The following is a 7,316-nucleotide window of genomic DNA, read 5'->3' as shown; positions in this document are numbered from 1 at the left end:
ATGTCACATGTTTAAAGTTTATTTGATTTTAAAACCATGACCCATGAGCCTCATGAACTCAGCCCAGCTGACATCACCATAAACACAGCAGCACTTTTAAAGTAACAGAGATACAATCTGAGAGAGGGGGAAGGACTTCCTCTTGCCTCACGCCCACTTCTGGTTAACAACACTATTTCTGTTTAGCTTGACCTTGCTCACAACATGTGGGTGAATTTATCAGCAAACCACAATTTCATGTTAAAAAAAAATCTGCATTAGTATAATGAAATACTTTAAATGAGTCAAGCTCAGCTTTGTCAGTTCAGATGTATTTTTAGTTATATAATGACATCTCTGTTTATCAGCATCAGTTAAAACTTTATTCTTCTATGAATCTATTTTCTTAATTGTTTATAAAGTTGAGCGTCTCAGATGATTTGGAGCCGATCAAAGCTGTTTTAGGATGAGACGTGGGATACACCCTGGAGAGATGAAAATTGAAATAAATATAAAAGAGTATAAACACGTCATGCTGTGGTCAGATTTTGTTAAAGAGTGTTAGTTCTGTTGAAAAGGAAGGAAGCAGAGAGAAGAAGTAAAAAGAAACAAAACTCTTTGTTTCCTTCTCAGCTCTTTGGTATCTGCTGTGCTGCTGCTTCACTCTCTCTCTTTACAGAAAGTTGTAGAAGTTTTCAGACGTGTCACTGCTGGATGTGAGGATGGGAGCCACTTTGCTCTGTGAGCTGGGCCTATTCTGTGAGTACATCACTGACTCCTATTGTTTGATTCATACTGATCCATAAACATGTTTTAGTAAGAAGAACAGAGCATCAGTCGTTTGTACCATTGCAGGTCATGTGATCAGAGGACTCTCATGTTTGTTACCAACATGTTTGTTTGTAGACTGGATTAGATTTTAGTGCACTGACTCAGATCAGAGTGGAGCTGCTTTAGTTTATCTAAGAAAGGTTTGTTTCTCCATCAGTGATAATTTGATGAATTTATCCATCTCTGTCTGCCTGTTATTGCCGCTTCCCACCTTCATTATCAAGTACATTTCTTGACTAAGACTCAGACTCGACACTCATATTAAGATTTTTTATCAATGTATCTGTGCATTGTCATATTTTTATGTTCCAGGTGCTGCTACATATAATGTTATTGCTGAAATAACAGAAATAGATATGAAGAAAAAAACAGATAAACATATGAACCAGAGGAGCTCGTAGAAAATGTATTTGTATTGTATGTGTTTATTCAGATTGTATTTCTGATTGCAAAGACTTTCAGAAAGGACATGATTAACAAACACTAGGTTTACTAAACCTGCGCAAATTTGCGTAACTTCCCTAAACCCAACACCCCCTAGCAGGGCCGTGCAGAGAGGTTTAAAGGGGCGGGTGCTCAAAGTTAAAAAGGGGCACATTGAACCAGGCTGAATAACAACAACACACATTCATCAAGAATCTAATATGGGCAACAAGGCAAAGCAAACGTAGCAGATGTTTTACCTGATGGGTACAATGTTGCTGTTGAGGGGTTGCTGTGGATAGTGCTGGAGGGCAGGGCTGTGTTGATCTGAGACTGTAGACATTAAAAAGTCCATAGGAGAGATGGTAGGTAGCTGATTAAACAAGTGTCATGAGATAATAACAAAATGCAAAGATTGGTGACAGCACTTGGAACCATAAGGACACAAAAAACTGAGAAATAATTTAGGCTCTGCCTGTGAATCACTCTTTGCTTCTCTTCTTCCTTCCATCCCATCATTTCATATATATCTCTCCACTTGCTGTCCATCTGAGAACAAGGCACAACTTGCTATTGCAATAAACTATAATTTAATTGTCCACACCTAACAACTCTTGCACTTAATTTATAATAAAATGATGACAGAAAAATGTTATAGCACTGCCTTTAGTAGCCTCACACAGCTCCTACTGTTTCCTCCTCATGTCCTATAAGATACAATAAGATAAGATAAGATAAGAGATAAGATAAAACTTTATTAATCCCTCGGGTGGGTTCCTCTGGGAAATTCGGTTTCCAAAAGCACAGCACCGACAGAGCGTGAGCAGAATATTATATATATATACACACACACACATATATAAATACAGAGACATATATAAATAAAATATACAAAGGGGATAAATAGAATAAATAGGAATAAAAATAAAAATACAAGTGAATTGCACATTTAAAGTATTGAGGTGTATTGCACCATTGACTATTAACAAAAGTATTGCACAGTGAGGTGAAGAGGCACTACAGCTTAGTCGTTCCCCCCTCCTTTGTCCTCCTGTTTCCCCTTCCTCTCCCCTCCAGAGAGGCGTTAAACAGTCTGATGGCGTGTGGGACAAAGGAGCTTTTAAGTCTGTTAGTTCTTGTGTTGGGGAGAAGCAACCTGTCACTGAACAGACTCTTCTGGTTGTTAATGGCCGTGTGCAGAGGATGCCCAGCATTGTTCATAATGTCCAGCAGTTTTTTTTTAGTGTCCTTTTCTCTGCCACTGACACCAGTGTCCAGCTTCATGCCGACCACAGAGCTAGCCTTCCTGATCAGTTTCTCCAGCCTGGATGAGTCCTTCTTTGCTGTGCTGCTCCCCCAGCACGCCACAGCATAGAAAAGTACTCCAGCAACCACTGACTGGTAAAACATCCTCAGGAGCTTCCTGCAGATGTTAAAAGACCTCAGCCTCCTGAGGAAGTACAGTCGGCTTTGGGCTTTTTTATACAGGTGCTCTGTGTTGCATGACCAGTTCAGTTTATTGTCCACCCACAGCCCGAGGTACTTGTATGTGTTGACCACCTCCACCTCCAATGTTATATCATGAGTAATATTTTTTTTTTAAAAATCCATCTAAATAAAACACACACATGCACGCACACACAGTGACATTTTAGTCCTTCTTCAGAATACTGTATATACTATGGGCATCATGGTGCTGATCCAGAATCCTTACATTATTATTTATTACTAGAGCTACAATAATAAAGCAATGAGGAGGGGGAAGTAATAAATATGAAATAATATCACTAATATTATCATTATTTAAGCAGAGGAGGCATGTGTTCCGTTTGTTTCACTATCCACTCTGTGCAGGGGCAAAGCTTATTTTTACTGCTGTAAAATCCAAATTTTGTCTTGTTTAAAATATAAATCTAATATAATCTGCTTCTTAATGTATGTTCTTTAAAATACAGCGTGTGTTTTTTAATATATTATAATTATAATAATTATTATGTGGACATGCATATTAGATCGTTTTTTAGTGAAATATAATCCTTCCAGAAAGGCAGGAAAAGCCCGGAAACTTACCTTAAAACTAAATATGTTCCCTAAAACGGTGACAGAGCTACAGACCCATGACAGCCTTACACAGGTAGCCAGCAGCTATGACCAGCACTACTTGTGCAGTTAATAAAAGGACAGGTAATGTTTGTCACGCTGTTGCACACGCAGCATGCTCGTTTGTTTCAACATACCAACATGTACATAATAAGCTAATACTCCTGGGTGCTACACACTACAGTGTGCGCTGTACACCTACTTACTGGTTTTGTTGCATCAGTCTGTGTCTCTGAGTTAACTTGTGTTTCTCCTGCAGCTCCGGACCGCTAAAAATGCGCGTATCCTTTGTGAGCTCGTTCCCGGCTCGTAACCAGCGCGTTCTGCTGTCAAGGGCGATCGTTGGTTAAATGTGATCATGTGACTGATGCAAGCCAGATCCTTTTATTTAGCAAAACTGTGATTAATAGTTAAATATTATTGTTGAGGGGCACAGACAGGACTCCGCATGCACACACACATTAAAAAAAATAATAATAATAATTTTTTTTTAAAAAGCTGCCTCAACAAAAGGGCACTTTGGGCACTCATCAGGAAACGGGTGGGCGCTCGAGCCCCTGTAGTCCCCCCCCCCCCCCCCCCCCCCCGCATGTGCCTGCCCCCTAGAATTACTGGCTTTTTTATTTTCTGGTGCAAGTCCCGAGGTGTTAATCACCCCTGCTGAGATTTTCACAGGCCGTCAGCTCGTTTCTCCTCCAGCTTTTGTTGTGCAAACCACCCATTATCCTTGAGGCCTGGCACATTTGCATATACTCACTCAGAGTTGCTCAGATCCAAGTCAGGCCAAACCTCTGTGTTACAACTTTCAGAAATTGCTGCCGTATCTATACAAAATATCCCACACAAATATAACTGACTGACTTGCAAATATAAAAGACACTGTGGCGGAGGCGTGGCCCCGGGCGCAGCTGCAGGGGAGGAGTGCAGCAGAAGGCTCAACAGGGCGGCGCTGCGAGGCCGGTAAGAACAGCTGATGGTGTTTATGTACTGATGATGGTCTCCCTCCGCTGTGTTTATAGTGAGACGGGGAGGGGCGGCCAGAGGAGAGATCAGCTGGGCTCGTGAGCTGTCAGACTGTAAACGACCACGGCCGACCCAATGGCATTTTGATGCTTTTATTAATCCCTACACGGTTGCTGTACATTCGCACTCAGAGCTGCAGCTCTCCCGCTTCCAGCTCAACATAACACCAACAACCCAACCACAGGACCCAGTACAATATTTAATTCGGCGGGGCGTGATTGCGGATGCCGTGCAGGTGCGTCCGCCTCCTCTGCACGGCACCGCAGGCCACGCCCCGCCACAGACACACATTCACACCTCCCTTGACTCTCAGCACAGATCTTCCATTGTTCCATTGTCACTGTGTATGTGAGGGAGTGGCATTGCTTGACTACAGCACAGTGCTGTGCATAAAAGTAAACCGACCCAGGCGGGAGAATCATTTCTTGTTCGCATTTCTGAGAATACACATCAGGATGGCCACCATATCACTGCCACGCAGGAAGAACCTCTCTGCGCCACAGGCTTTGGCCTTGCTTCAGGAAATGGACGAAGCAGATTCTGATGGCGGAGAGGTTTCATTTGTCCAGCAGGCCACTGATACCTCCTCAGAAGAATCTGAAAAGGAGACGGAACAAGAACCCAACATGCCTCCACGGAAGAGGCCCCGTGGTACTGGGAAGCCAAGGCAGAGCCACACAGCGAAAGACGGCAATGTGTGGGTTGAGGAGGACATTGGAATGCCCAATGCAGTAGCAAATCATTTGTGCTTCACTGAGCAAGCTGGACCCAAAGAGTCTGCTAAAGTTTGTCAATGCCACAGTAGATATGATATTTATATAAACCCATTCAGAGTGAGGTTCATGTAAATTTACCATTCTCTAATTGTTTATCTTCCAACAGCGTAAGATTACAAGTGTGTTCCAAAGCTTCCTTTGCCTGTTAGACGTGGGAATGCTGCAGACCATCAGAGAGTGCAAGGTACATCAAGCCCACAGAACAGAGCCGGACTGGAATTTGTCAGTTCATGAACTGATGGCATTCATTTCAATCCTGTTTGTAAGAGCAAGCATGTGTGCTGTTGGTGCCATTGTGGATTGCTGGTCAGAAAGATTTCTGGTGCCAGTAATCAAAGAGACAATGCCCCGAGATAGATTCATTTCAATTATACAACACCTTCGATTTGATGACAGGGACACACGGGCAGAACGGGTGAAGACAGACAAATTTGCGGCGATCTCCGACATCTGGACATGCTTCAATGAGAACTGTGCTAAGAGTTTCACTCCAGGAGAACACATGACCATAGATGAACAGCTGTCCCCTACCAAGGTTCGCTGTCCATTCACACAGTATAATGCAACCAAGCCAGACAAATTTGGGATCAAGTTCTGGATGGCCACAGACTTGGAGACCAAATATGTCTGCAGTGCATCTCCTTACTTGGGAAAGGACCCCAGTCATCAGAAGGGAGAGAAGCTGGCAGAGAACGTGGTCATGAAACTGATGGAGCCGTTTTTGGATGTTGGGAGAAATGTCACAACGGACAATTTCTTTACTTCACTGTCACTGTCGCACAGACTGCTGCAGCGCAAAACAACGTTACTGGGCAAAAGAAGATTGTTTCTGAGTTTTCTAGCTCAGCAACTTCGTTGCCGATTCATGCAGCACAAGGAAATATTAGCACAGAGGCAGGCTGCTGAAGCTGCTGCAGCTGCTGTGCCAGGGACTGTAAAGACAACACAGTGCCAGGTGCAAGAGAGCTGCAACAGGAATCGCAGCAGGTTTACCTGTGCAACATGTCAGAAATTCACCTGTGCTAAATGCAGGGGTGATGGACACTGGGTCTGCAAATGCTGTAAAGTTTGAAACACCTTGAAATAAAACAGACTTGTGTACCCATATATTGTGAACATGTGTCTTTTGTATGTAGGTTGTAACACAGAGGTTTGGCCTGCCTTGGATCTGATTAAACAAATGCCAATGTTACACACACACACACACACACACACACACACACACACACACACACACACACACACACACACACACACACACACACACACACACACACACGTGGAAAATCTGAATTTATTTGTCCCACAAGTGGAAAATCTGCATTGTCATTGCAAAAAAGTGGACAGTGCCAGACAAAAGCAGCTAAATAAAAATGTACACACATATACATGTATATGTATATACAGTGGGGCAAAAAAGTATTTAGTCAGCCACCGATTGTGCAAGTTCTGTCACGGTTTGCCGGGGCAAGCCGTGTGAATAATAATGGATCCAACTGCAGGCTGCTGAAGTGGAGGGTGAGTTTATGTGCAACTAAAAGGTACAACAGACAGGGTGGCGAGGAACAAAACGGTGAAAACTCTAAACTGGGAAAACTAAATAAAACACTAACCGGAATACAAACGTGACATGCAGGGAGAATGACCAGAGAATCAACACAGAAGGGTGGAAGGGAAATAACACAGACGAACCAGCAACTACCATGACAGAAGACACAACTTAAATACACCCAGAGAACACAGGGAGATTACACGCAGGTGGGGAACACAGCTGGGAGTGATTATCGTGACAAGACTAGGGAGGCAAACTGAAAACACTCACATAAGACGCAGACCTTCACAATAAAACAGGAAACACATACACGCAATGACATAACACACCAACTAAACACAGACTGGGGGACACAGAACATAGGAACATGAACAGAAGAATACAAACACCCAAGGTAACCAAAACCACAGAATACTAATAGACTAAACATAAACACGGAGTCGCAGACTCCGGACCATGACAGGACCCCCCCTCAAAGGCTGGCTCCAGACAGCCCAACAAAAAACAGCCAGAAAAACAGAAAACAACCCGACCAGGGCGGGCGGCGGGGGTCCAGGACGGAGGGCCCGGGGCAAAACAAAACAGGAGCACCAGAAGGTCAAAGACAAAAAGAAAAACAAAAACACGAGTCC

The sequence above is a fragment of the Astatotilapia calliptera genome, chromosome 3 (assembly GCF_900246225.1).
Source record: "Astatotilapia calliptera chromosome 3, fAstCal1.2, whole genome shotgun sequence".
Taxonomy (NCBI): Eukaryota; Metazoa; Chordata; class Actinopteri; order Cichliformes; family Cichlidae; genus Astatotilapia; species Astatotilapia calliptera.
Note: the sequence above shows the minus strand (reverse complement) of the source record.